Raw genomic sequence first — 13,358 nt, forward strand, 5'->3', positions numbered from 1 at the left:
GGAATTGGCGGTGCGGAGGGGGAGAAGGGGGGAAGGGGGGGGGGGGGGAGCCTGGCGAGTAGAGCAGGTCTATCGCGCTGCTAATAGAAGAAAAGAAAAGGATCAGAAGAGTCACTGCCAGCCATTTTAAATGCATTTATAGGATTCTGTTCAGCATTTTGCAAAGACAAACAATTCGAGAGGGAAGGAAAGAAGGAAAGAAATTTCAAACATAACATGGCATGTTGCCTTTTTGATAGGTGCCTTTACAAGGCAGTGACATCCACAGGGCGGTCCCATTATAATGCCGAAAATGCTATCCCATTACTAAAAGAGGGCTGCAACGGAAGCCATATTGGAACAGAAAAGGACCCTTCCCAAATCTTGTCCCAAAGTGGAATTATTGAAATTGTCTTGATGAAATGACTGAAATATGCAATGTAGTGGGAATACACCTTCAGAGATCAGCGGTGTTGCTTTCGTGATTGCAGTGCGAGACGATCTAATGATTTCGGAAATGCCGGCCAATCACAGCATATGCCAAACTTAAAACCGAACTGAAAGTGAAGGAACCTCTGATAACGGATCCAAACTGTGACATTTTTAGGCACGCTTATGTAGGAGTCAGCAAGAGAAAAAAAATCTCCACGGACCTAATTTGGAAGGTTGTAGCTGTCTTGGTGAGAAGGCAGAATTGAGAAGGGGGGGGGGGGGAATACACTTTAAGAGATCAGTGGGAGTGCTATGATAAATGACAATGGCCCTGAAATGCTGGCCAATCACAGTTCAGGCGGGACTTAAGGAGGAAAGCACAATGCTCCAAATACAAAAGGCTCTGTGTACATTTAGGACCCCTTGCGGGTGTCAGATGAACGGTACAATTGACTATTTCATCATGTTTGTCGTACCTAAGTTGTTATGTTAACATTTTTCATACTTTTCCAATTAGCATCAGAGTAAAGTGCCGCTAATGTGCTCCCATCCGCACTCCGGTCAATAACGTGACATTTTCAGCCGCGAGACGAGCACCCGCGCAAACGCTCAATGTGCAACGCAGGTTGTGGCTATTAGCTGCACGTCATGTTACAGCCGCCAAAGCAGTCATTGACTTGCTTGATGATTTTTTTTTTTAACACTTATGATACCAAGTTAATTCAAACTAGTAGATGAGTAAAAGGAAATAACACCAAGACACGCTTCAAATGTCAGGTGTGTGCCTTCAGTCGGAGTGCACAAAACGGACAAAAGTATCAGGACAACTAGTCAGAACATAAACAGGAAGCAAAAATTGATTAATCCCCTGCAGTTTGGAACCACACACTTTTTTCCAATGTTTTTACATTTATTTATTTATTTTGATGCATCCTTCTGCTGTGGCTACCAAACACAGTGCTAAAGGACTGAAAGGAACTTGTTCCCACCAAGGTGAGATCGTTTCCATCATGTTTTAGGTAGGACAATTAAAATGATTCAAGGCTTGCAATTTGATGCTGCTCAGAGTTTCCGTAGTCAACAATTTGGTAAAGTGTACCAACCACAGTCGAGACAGGACCTAAAGGAACTGGAAAAAAAAAAAAGTTTTTCTGGAACAGTGCAGAAATCACCAATCAGTACTGTACCATTTCACACCCCACTGTTGACGTACCAGACACAGTGGCTATGGTACAAGTAAAAGAACAGAAAATGGCCTTTCACAAAGCAGGAAAAGACAGGCTAGTATGGTCCGGTCAATTTTCGTAAGGTTGAAGGGTACCAAAATAATTTAGGCACCCTTCTATTGAGATATCTGCCACAAAGCTGGTACCTTCCCTGCACTGTTCTCACCAAGTTGGAACTGTAATTTCACTTGGGCGTAAAAACACAACTTTTTTGGTGATGTGAATATACAAGACGCACAAATTGGATATTGGCCTGTTGTTAGTTAAAACATGCAGTTGTATCACCTTTTAAGAGAGGCACAGCAAAAGCTGACTTCCAAACTGAAGGAAATTTTTAAATCAAGAGATTAGTATGGTGAAAGGATGCGCAACAAAACTCGTCTGTTCTTGTGGGCCCATTTCCACTATGTTGTATGTTTTGGTACTGTTCAGTAGGGTTGCGAAAGGTTCCGAAAGAACTCGTCTTTACATGACCATTTTTGAACATCTTTTTTGCTAGCGTGTCAACCATATGGGGCATTAATGGAACAATCCAGTCATAACTGATTCGTACTGGACCATGTTATGGCACCCTTCTGTTTGGGTACCACCATCCACTGTAGTAATGAGATGTTTAAAAATAAAAATCTCACACTGAAAAATATGAAGATGGACAACGAAAGCAGTTTGCATAAAATGGTGAGCAGCAGAGGGACTTGAAAGCGGTGACGCAGTCGTATGGTTAAGGTCATGCAGGCATCCCAGCTTTCCAATAGTGGATATCATCAACTCCATGGGCATCCCGCATGTCTTAACAGTGATCTTTGGGCGCATTGACATATGTGCCAAAGTGGCCACCGTGGGCATTCGAATCCGCTATGAGACAGCCATTTATCGGACATGCTCGCCGGTCGCCGCCACCAACACTGGCATAACGGTCCCTTACTAATTCCAACGGATGACAAAAAGCGGGAGTCAGCTGTGAAGATGTGCAGTGTACATACATAACAGGGGCCGTAAACACACATTCCGTTTCTAATTCTCACGATTTGCATCTCAATCCACACAACAGACAAAAACAACACGAAAAGCACTTACATAACATCAAGGTTACAGGCACCAGCAGTCCTACAATCCACCTGCGAGCGCACCAGCACATGCGGCTTGCGCGGTGTCGGACTAACCACCGCAGCAATGTGTGCTATGTGTGTGTGTCAATGTATGTGTGTGTGCGTGTGTGCGAGAATGTGAATGTAGGTGTGTGACTGTGTTTGTGAGTGTGTGCGTGTATGTGCATGTGTGTGTGTAAGTGTGTGAGGAGACTGAGGCTGCGAGCAGCTCTCTCTCTCACTCACTGTGCTGCTGCCTCAGCCGGGGCCATCTCACTGCGCAGCCTGTACCATGTCGGCAGGCAGCGGGGGGTGCTGTGCGTCTTTGCGAGCATCTGTGTGTGTGTGTGTGTGTGTGTGTGTGTGTGTGTGTGTGTGTGTGTGTGTGTGTGTGTGTGTGTGTGTGTGTGTGCGCGACAAGGCATTTTTTCCCCATTTGTGAAGTGTTGTGGCATGTAAAAAAATGACATTCAAAAAAATTGTACCTGATGATGGATGAGAGGAGATGTTGGAAAGGCAAAAGAGGCAAAGAGAAAGAAGTCAGCGAAATAGTGATGGCTCTAATGGGGGTACAGTCCAGGTACAGCCCCCCCACCCCCACCCATCAGGTTTAAGCCACACTGATGTACCATGGGGGGAAGGACTGGTTAGCACGTTGCCCTCACAGTGCAGAAGTGCAGGGTTCGATTCCGGCTCCGGCCTTCTTGTGTGTGAAGTTTGCATGGTCTCCCCGTGCCTGCGTGGGCTTTCTTCCGGGTACTGCAGTTTCCTCTCACTTTCCAAAGATTCTTCCGAGGTATCAGTGTGAGAGCGAAAGGTTGTTCGTCTATATGTGCCCTGTGATTGGCTGGCAACCATTTCAGGGTGTACGCCACCTACTGCTCGAAGACAGCTGGGATCAGCTCCAGCACTCCGGCGACCCTCGTGAAGATAAGCAGATTCAAAAATGGATGGATAGATGGATAATGTACCACCAACTTATGACACTCATTGCATTATTATAATTCCAAAGTTGTTAAGGTCAAGTGCCCAAAAGTGATGGAAAGTCATTTTCTGTATGGACAAGTCATCCTCACGCAAAGACATGTTCAGAATTCCGATAAAGCAGGAACCGTTTCGAAAAAAACATCCTGCATTGCTCTATGCTGTTGGAATTGGGGAATGCTTGGTGATTACTATTTTGGGCACCGCAGCTCCCCGCGAGCTATGGTTGGCAAATTAATGTGGCCAAACACGATGCAGGGCCGCAAGTTCAATTCGCGTCCGGTGTCACCACAACTCCCTGAACACCGCCACCATGGCAGTGGATAATAAGCTACATTTCTGACTCGTACCTCTATCATGAAACGAGAACAGGGAGAAAGACAGTGAAACCATGTCAATTGTTCAGCTGTCATGACAGAGATGTAGATGTGAAACATCAAAATAAGTGATTGGCTGAAAAGGCACACTTGTCACATAAGTCTGACTGGAACCGCGTTATAGCAGTGAGTAACCAGCTTAGAATAGCTAAGTAATAAGTGTCTGGAGAGAAAATAATACACAATAATGTTCCCCAGCTACGTAGGACACGAAATGAATTTGCAATAAGCTAGCAATGACACAGTACAAAAGGAGCAGTAAAGAAGATAGCTATTAGCGGACGTGCATGGTTGCGTTGGCTAGCATTAGCAGTTACTCCGCTACCATTAGTGCCACTGTACACTGCTGTGCCTCATTAATAAATGAGATAAAGAGTTACTCATGCCGATAAATTGACGGGACACGTGCAAACTAAACTGAAACAGTCGGACCAAATTGTTTAAATGATTTTTAAAAGCTGTCCCACCCCCTAGTGTGTGTGCGCGGGTGAGTGGCAACTCACCCAGCGGCAAGCAAAGTGATTGAAAGGAGAGGAAATGAATAAGTGCAACTAACGGATGACAAATGTAAACAAACACACATTTATGACCATTTATCAAGTCCGAAAAAAAAAATGGTGGCCATTTTATTCCTTAAATGATGTCGACATCGTAATTATCGTGACAGACCTAAGCAGAGCAATGGGGTACGCTAACATTAGCATGTCTGGTGTACTTTGATCATTTCTAGTCGTCTGTTCTCAGCTACAGTCGATCCCTAGTCTGGTCTATGGCAGCCATATGGTATGGCGTAAAATAAATACTTATCTGATATTACCTGGTGTCAATCAAAATTGAGGGTGATTTTTTTGACGCAGCTCGAGACGTGCAGTACCATAAGGTACAGCATAAACGATGCCTTACCTCCGTTTCACTAAGTGTCATGAAATTGCAACTCAGAGAGGCAATCGTTCATTCTGTCGGAGAATCTCCAAGGGAGATTCGAGTGGAGTGTTAGTTTTACAGAACAGCTGTTAAGACTATTTAACTTGGACATGGTAGAAAAAGAGAGGACGACCGACAGAGTGAGAGCAAGGGGGAGACAGAGAGAGAGAGAGAGAGAGAGAGAGAGAGAGAGAGAGAGAGACAGAGAGAGAGAAGGAGAGCAGCGATGGGGATCGGACACAGGCTTTGAATATCAATGCAGCACAGTCTGAAAGATTCCAGAACTGCAGTGCACCAAAAAGCTGCGAGGAAGAGCAGGAGAGGACAGGCAGCCACATGCTGCAGGTACCACCAGGTGCCGGTGGTCCGGGCCTCTGCAGTCCATTACACAGGACAAAGTCCTTGCTGGCCACTTCATTAGGAACACCTTCATCAAATCCATTACAAGGGCCGCACGAAAAATTCGGAGAAAATTAGACGATGCTGATGTGCATTTACTCTCATCTTTTATATCCTAAGGTGTCTATTTTCTATTCAAAGTGGGCTGAAGTGTATTTTGTCTTTTTTTTTTTTTTTTTAAGAATGCAGCGATTTGTTTCTTTTGCAACGATCTCATCGATTAAAGCCACAGTGATGAATTTCGTCCGTGTGCCTAAAAAAATACGACGTCGTTCCGGTATGACCAATTTTCAAAGTTTACGCGACTCGGAAACCCCCCGTTGGGTTCAACGAGAACACACATTAGGCACATTGTGGTCGGAACCAATCAGAAAAAGCGAAGGGTGCATCCGCTCTCTGATTGGCCATGGTCCAGATATACGCGTGCACGGATTTGGAGCTGCGTGTGCTGCAGTCAGATAAGGCTAAAACAAAAACTTTCCTCAAGAGGATTGAGGAAACTGATAGGGGAGCGAGGCGGGAGAAGCTACAAAGGTTGGGGGCAAACAGGGCAATCAGTTTTCAAGACATCTATTAAAAGCTGCCGTCACGTCATCGACACGTCGCACATGTCTGTGTAGCGAAATTGTGACTATTAGCATAAATGTCCACTTGGCTTCAAGTGGGATCAAATTAAACTCCAATATCAACATTGTTACTCTTCACAACTTTGCAGATGCAAAGACTATCATAATCGGTCCACAGAAAGAAGCACGCACCATCTTCCCTGCATGCAGCTCATAATTGGAGTGAGTCATAAATATGTGAAAAGCATCAAGTCAAGTACAACTTTATTGTCAAATGCACTCTATGTGCAACATACAGCACAGATGACATTTCTTCCCTCTCAACCAGACAACAAGAGGAGCTGCTGCGGATGCCCGCACCGTCATTAATATAACAGTTAACATAAAATGACAAAATAATACAACACAACACATAAGACACAGACAGTCGTGAAATCTTAAGCACTTTTTCTGCATACACTGTTGTTTGAAACAGTTATAGATGAAAGAGGAGTGAATCAAAGTGTCCTTTTCACCAGAGGATCAAAGACATCGTGCCGAAAATGTGCGCACGTCTGCTACAAGCTACGTTTGAAAGCAACAAGAAGCTGTAGCGTCCATTAACGAAAAAGAGATTGGCTCTCTTCTCCTATCCCATGTAAATCCGCTTCAATTCCAAGCCGCGACTCCCAGTTCCACATAGGCGCTCTTTTTTAGTAAGGAAAAATGCATTTGACAAAAAGATGGCCCAAATGTTAGAAAAGGGGTTACTTAGAAGTAATACTTCGTACGTATGATTCAGCCCGTATACCACTGAGGTTTGTGGGAATTTGCGAACGCAGCAAATATGTTTTTTTTTTTTTTTCACCAGGGTTCGTTCAAGGTCGCAAACGGTAGCAAAGACATTCGCTAATAGTTTTAATGGTTGCAATGTTTTTCTTGTCACGAGAAGAATATGTTCAAAATTTTCCTTTCGACAAGAAAAAAAACAAGAAGAAAAATCAACATTAAGAATCAGAATAACAAAACCTTTTTTCTTCTCACAATGGAGATTCAATACGTTTGCAAACTCTCACAAACCTTCGCCGCTCAGTGGGCTTTATAAGACCATACCTACACCATACCAGATGTGGCCAATGTGCCACTCCTGGTATGGTGTACTGCATCACAATATCTTAAGACATTTGTATGCAAATGTTTAATAGACTGTATTAAAATTGACCAAAAGCTACCTGAAACTACACACAACAAAACCAACTCATGCCCTCAATTATTGTAGTTCTTATAAAATGTCAAACAGTATTTAAGACAATTCAACAGTCTTAAATACTGTCACTTTCGAGGAGAATGAAAGCACTTGCTGTGGAAAATCCAATTTAAGGTCACTCCAATCAAATTAAGAGCTCACCTTCACCGAACAGGGAGCATCAATTTCAATATCACAACATTGTCAGAAAGAAATAGTTAATTGTGACTTAGTATTGTCATTATTACATTTCAAAGCTCCGATCGTGCAATTTAGCCATAAAATGTGTTGTTTCATTCAATGGCCCCATTGTGGAAATTGGAAATTAAAACTTGACACTGTGTGATAAAGTGAAAGTAGCTCCTGGTGGGTTATGTTAACCTTTTAAGTGTTGTGTTTACCGAGTGGATAAATCTCAAACACTGATCACTATGAGCTACTGGCCAATAACCATTAGCCTTATTAATTGCACAAGCCTCAAACCATTTCCTAAGTGCTGGAGTAAAATAAAACCGCTTGTGTGTGTGTGTGTGTGTGTGTGTGTGTGTGTGTGTGTGTGTGTGTGTGTGTGACGCTAATGAGATGGCTCCCAGAGGTAGAACGTTCCGCTCACTCAAAGTACAGTATTAGTTGATTCATTTGTTCCTCACACTACGGGCGGGGAGGCAGGTCATGAAGAACTTCCTGCCCCAAGGACAGCCGAGTGCCATCAGCTAAACGGAAACACACACATCGTAGACTACCAAACGCACATAAGACGTTTGCAGTTTGCTTCAGTCACAGGAAAGGCAGTCAAATGGAGTGTGCACTGACGTTAAGTACATACAGTGGAAAGGCCCGCAGGTGGTACAGTAAACTGCATTCCAAAAAGTGACCAATATATCATATCGGATTTTATTAGATTCTCCGATATTTTCTTTTGTATTCAAGGGGATTAGTCAATCAGGTATGATGTCAAATGAACTCAAACACTTATATGTTTTGTATATTGTTTTTTTTTTTCATAAGGTAATTTCTCCTTCTGGTTCCATCTAACTTTAATCAGCTGTTTTTGTTGTTTTTTGTTTTTTTTTTAAATCTCCTGGCCTTGATTTTTTTTTTTTTGTTTTACTCTTTCTTTTTTGGGGGGTTCAGGGGGAACCCCGTAAATTCAATAATAAATTTCACATTAATAAAGTAAAGATACAAATGAAAGGCGAATGTAATACGTGGTATTTTAAAAAAATCAACAATGTAACAAAAAAAAAAAGAAATGAGATAAAATTAAATAAAAAATTCAATGATTTTAAATGATAAGAAAAAAAATACAAAAAGTACAGGATTTAAAAAGTAATTAAAATACAATATGGTATCAATACAGTACTGTCACTAAAAATTGATCAAACAAAAGTAATCTTTTCATAATCAAATTGGAAAATGACATTTAAAAATTAATTTTAAAATAAAAGCTTTTAACTGATAAAAATCAAACAGATTAAACTCTTTCAGGCACAGCGGTTATTAGAGTGGGCAGCTATTCACATGTGGTTTTCTTTAATATGAAGCAATCTCAATGTCTCAGTTGTCCATCAACCACTACAATGGACCCTTATGTGTATTGCCATCCACTGCCATTATTTTTTTCACACCTAAAGTCTAATAAAAAGACTTGAGAAAAAAATAGTGATGTAAGTTATTATTATTATTTTTGAATGACCCACTAGCTCACATGGATAGAAACCTTTGTGATGAATTTTCCTTTTCATTCTTTACATCTCTTAGAAAATACTTCGATAGCCCAACAATTCTCCAAGAATGTATTGCTCACCTAATATCAACTCCTTGTGTTCAGAGAAACCCCGTCCCTCAAGAAATATATTTGCTCTCTCAGAGTCCTCAATGACTCATCATTTGTAAACGACACAAAGGAAAGGAAAACTTAGAGTTACTTTAAAGGCAATATTGGCTGAGGGGATTGTCTTGTTTTTCCTGAGGAAAGGATCTATTAAGCAAATAGAAAAAGAGTACATTCACAGGGTGAGACAGGGTGGGGTTATTTCATCAGACATGCAAAGCAAGCAGCGTGTGCTCAAACGCAAGTTATAAAATATACAAAGCGCACAAAACTCAACTTTCAAGCTAAGACAAATTATCTTTTGGATTGGTTGTACAGAAACTGTGAAATATATTGAGCAATTCGATAAACAGCACCTGGCTCGCTGCAATTCCACTCTTACAACCCCGTGCAGGCCAATCAGTGTAAATTACTAAATGGCAGGAATGAATAATGATGTACATTATTCCCAGAGGCATCTTAAAATTTGATTTGCGCCATGACAGCAGCTGTGGGACATCTTAAAGCACAGGTGTCAAACTCAAGGCCCGGGGGGCCCGCCAGGTCATTTTATGTGGCCCGCCAAAGCAAATCATGTGTGTCAACTTGCTAAAATCTGTACCGAATTATCAAATTGTCATGTGTAATAAATGACGTTGAGATTTTGCAACAATTTTGTTACGCTATTTACACTTACTTGAACAACAATTGAACAAACTATTACAATTGACTTGACTGATCCAAACTAGTAATCTATTCATTTGTTGTGTACAAATAATAATTTTGTTTTTTCACTGTCATAACGGCCCTCCGAGGAAAGGCGTAACTCCAAATTGGCCCGCGACTAAAATGAGTTTGACACCCCTGTCTTAAAGGTTACCAACGGTCAGCTGTAGCCTCTTTCTATAGGTTTGCCTCAAAGGGAAGTAAAGTTAAACCTGAAACTAAAAGACATGGAAAAAAACGGAAATGCGATTAAAAAAATAAATAAAAGTACTACAATTAAAATACAATACAGCTGAGTGTGATTGGCTGGCAACCAGTCCAGGGTGTACCACGCCTATTGCCCAAAGCCAGCTGGGACAGGCTCCGGCACGCCCGCGACCCTCATGAGGATAAGCAGATTAGAAAATGGATGAATGGACAATAAAAATCCATGCATCAATTCACGATCCTCTTGGCTCAGCCACCAGGCATTTGTCATTGAGCTCCATATGCAGGCCTGGCTACATTAAAAAGCCCAAAAACTTGTCCAGACAAGAGTTCAAACCGCATTTAAAGGTGTGAGCCTATTTTTTTTTCCTGATGGGATATGACGGTGACAACTTCAGTGTGCATACCAAGCTTATTTTTGTCAACTACTAAAAATGTATCATTAACGACGATGAGATAAACACAAACACGCTTTTTAAAAAAAAAGAAAAGTACCCGGTAACTAAAATGACAAATTCGAATTATAACAAAAACGTCCTTTGTCAATTAATATCACACATGAGCTTTTGGAGTTAATTTTAACTGTATTTATATTGGTATTGCTCTACATCTGAACAGAGGAAAGAAGGTCAAACGGTTGTTTGAGAATTATAGCTTATTTTATTATGCAATACTTTTTTTTTCCATCTTGCAATCAACAAATACTCCACATATTTAAAAAAAAACTAATACTAAAACTAATAAAAACGAAACTTAAAATGAAGCATTTTCGAAAAAATACAAATTAACACATTTGCACTAAAAACTGTTATAACCCGAGTGCATACGACAGCAAAGCCAATAACATTTTGCACCGCACCCTAACAGCTGGATTTACCTTCCAGCTCACGGCCGACTGACATTTTTACCAATTTGAATGAGCAATTTTATGACTTTGTGTTAACATTGATTTGATACCCACACTTGTGTCTCCACTCCGACTTCACCGTGAAGAGTTCCGCGTTTTAGAGTGAGCGGCAGATCAAGTAGCACGCCATTAGGCAGCAACAATTGCCCCCCCGAAAAAGCGGCCGCACGTGCACCCATAAAATGTCATCTCCATTACTTGTGGCGCAAACAACGTGACATTTATACACCAAGTCGCTGCCATGTTTGTGGCACCGCCTCTGCGGGGCCTCGAGGTATCAAGCCGGTTCGATTCGCAACGTGGTCACAATCATAACTACGAAGTCATGTCAAGGTACATCGTAAAAAAGGTTCATGCTGACATTTCATCGATGCAGCAACCAGTCACCAAACCGCTGAATGACAAATCTGACTTTCTCACGTGAATTTAGGAAGATTTGACTGAAAAATGAACACGTTGATTCGTACAAGTTATAGAAACGGATACCTCGCATTAAGTGATTTCTCAGAAACCATTAGTGAGGAAAGGATGTGTTATTAATGATATATGTATTGAATATAATGACAGAGTGACGTGAAATTCTCATGAAAATTAAAGCAGCAAGCCTCAATTTTGAGAGGGGTCATCTCTTGTGCGCAACTGCTCATTTTCCTGCTCTTGAAAACGTTCCTGTTGCTATGCAACTGATCCGCCTGGCACCGAGAAATGTTAGCTCACACAGGCTACATCGAACGATATACACACACACACACACACACACACACACACACACACACACACACACACACACACACACACACACACACACACGCAGTAAGCAGTCAAGAATGTAGGCTAATTCTGTACTTGTTCAAAGAGATTGGACTATTAAAAGTTCAACAACAAACTGTGCCTAACCTGAGCTCATATCTTTGCAGCACTTTTCACAGTGTTGCATAAAAGTGCCTCAGCAGTTCAACGTGTTCCTGCTCCATCAAGACCAGACTTAAATCCACCCGATTTGCATCCATTCTGTTCAATGTCAAAAGGTGTGGCTTTAAAACGAAGCACAAGACGAAGAGAAACACGGGGTCCTAATCCTGAGTGACACTTTTGGGGAAATAATAAGAGAGGTCGACTTAAGCAAGAACATTTATCGCGTTGTCATCATCCATTTTTATTCAAATAAGACCCATTCAGAAGGGGACACGGCCAGATTAAAGACAGAAGCGGCAGCATTTAATGGTCCAATTGGAAAACCTTACAATCATTTCTAACCTGACATTACGTTCACTTTAGTCCTTCTTGTGCGTTGCCATAGTTAACTCTCCAGGCACAAAGTGCGACCTTGAATACTGTACAGACAAACTGGTGCTTTTAATGGGAGCTGTAGACCAGCCAATGGCATTAGGCTTTGCCCATAACCCGAACCGAAAAGGGAGACATTTAGGAAAGCAGTACAAGCACAATGGACGTAGATGAAGGAACATCACTAAGTATCTTTTTTGTTTTGTTTTGTTTTTTTAAAGCTATTTAAATATGTTTTGTTTTGTTTGAAAACATGTTTTTTTTGGGGGGGGGACATTAAATAACAGACAATAAAATAAAGTTCATGAAAGCAGACAATGACACTGGGTTGGTTAAATAAATAAATAAAGACTGAAGTAAAAACTTTACCTTTCAGCACACCCCTTTGTACACTTTTTCTTGATTTTATTCTGAAAGAAAATCCCACAAAAGCTAACTAACACAGCGTGTGTGTGTGTGTGTGTGCGTGTGTGTGTGTGTGTGTGTGTGTGTGTATAGACAGACAGACACACAGATTTACTTTGTGATTTTTTTTTTAATCTTGCATGGCAAATACCCCATATTAAAAAACTAAAACAAATACTAAAACTAATAACTAAAATGAAGCACTCAAAAAAAAAATCTAACCAACTTGCTCTACAACCTCATTATAAAAGTAACTGAATTTATAAACAAATGTCAAAACGAAATAAAAAATGTCATGAAATATCCTAAACTATTATAAACCTGGCGCATTAGGTCTTTATCAGTTTTATTTTTCTAAGAGCCCCGGCATACCTCCAAACACAAGCTGTGACACTTAAGCTAATAAGTTTGGCTTCTTTCATAGGTACTTTTTTTTTTTTTTTTTAATACTACTCGAGTGCACTAATTAGGGCCCAAAGGATTAATCAGCTCCTCGATTTAATCAACAGATTTAAAGTCAAGAGATTTGTTTTGCCAATTTTTTATGTATTAACACATTACAACATAAACTAAAGCTAAAGACAGTCAAACAGGGACTGTCTTTACAAGTCAAACTTGTAAAACAGTCAAATATTCTAACTGTAATTTATAATTTTATAGTTAGCATGTAGTAAACAGTAAGGGACCAAAAAAAAACTGAATTTCTTCATTATACGGTATAGATTTTTTTTTAATTAATCTGCAGCTTGATTAATATAGGTCTAAATAAAACCATATTGGTCATACCCTAACACTGACTTTTTTTCCTTGAAA

The 13,358-nt window shown here is 40.8% G+C and overlaps 1 protein-coding gene across 3 annotated transcripts in view; it reads right to left on the reverse strand.

Moving 5' to 3' along the window:
• The window catches only part of atp2b2 (ATPase plasma membrane Ca2+ transporting 2), a 74,114-nt gene extending 71,226 nt beyond the window's left edge, over window positions 1–2,888 (reverse strand). For all 3 annotated transcript variants that reach the window (XM_019881151.1, XM_019881153.1, XM_019881150.1), the window contains exon 1: window positions 2,715–2,888. The gene's annotated coding sequence lies outside the window, so the exon portion shown is untranslated. The remainder of the gene's footprint in view (window positions 1–2,714) is intronic.
• Window positions 2,889–13,358: the final 10,470 nt, after the last annotated feature.

This window comes from Hippocampus comes, unplaced genomic scaffold, assembly GCF_001891065.2.
Source record: "Hippocampus comes isolate QL1 unplaced genomic scaffold, H_comes_QL1_v1.1 scaffold68, whole genome shotgun sequence".
Classification (NCBI taxonomy): domain Eukaryota; kingdom Metazoa; phylum Chordata; class Actinopteri; order Syngnathiformes; family Syngnathidae; genus Hippocampus; species Hippocampus comes.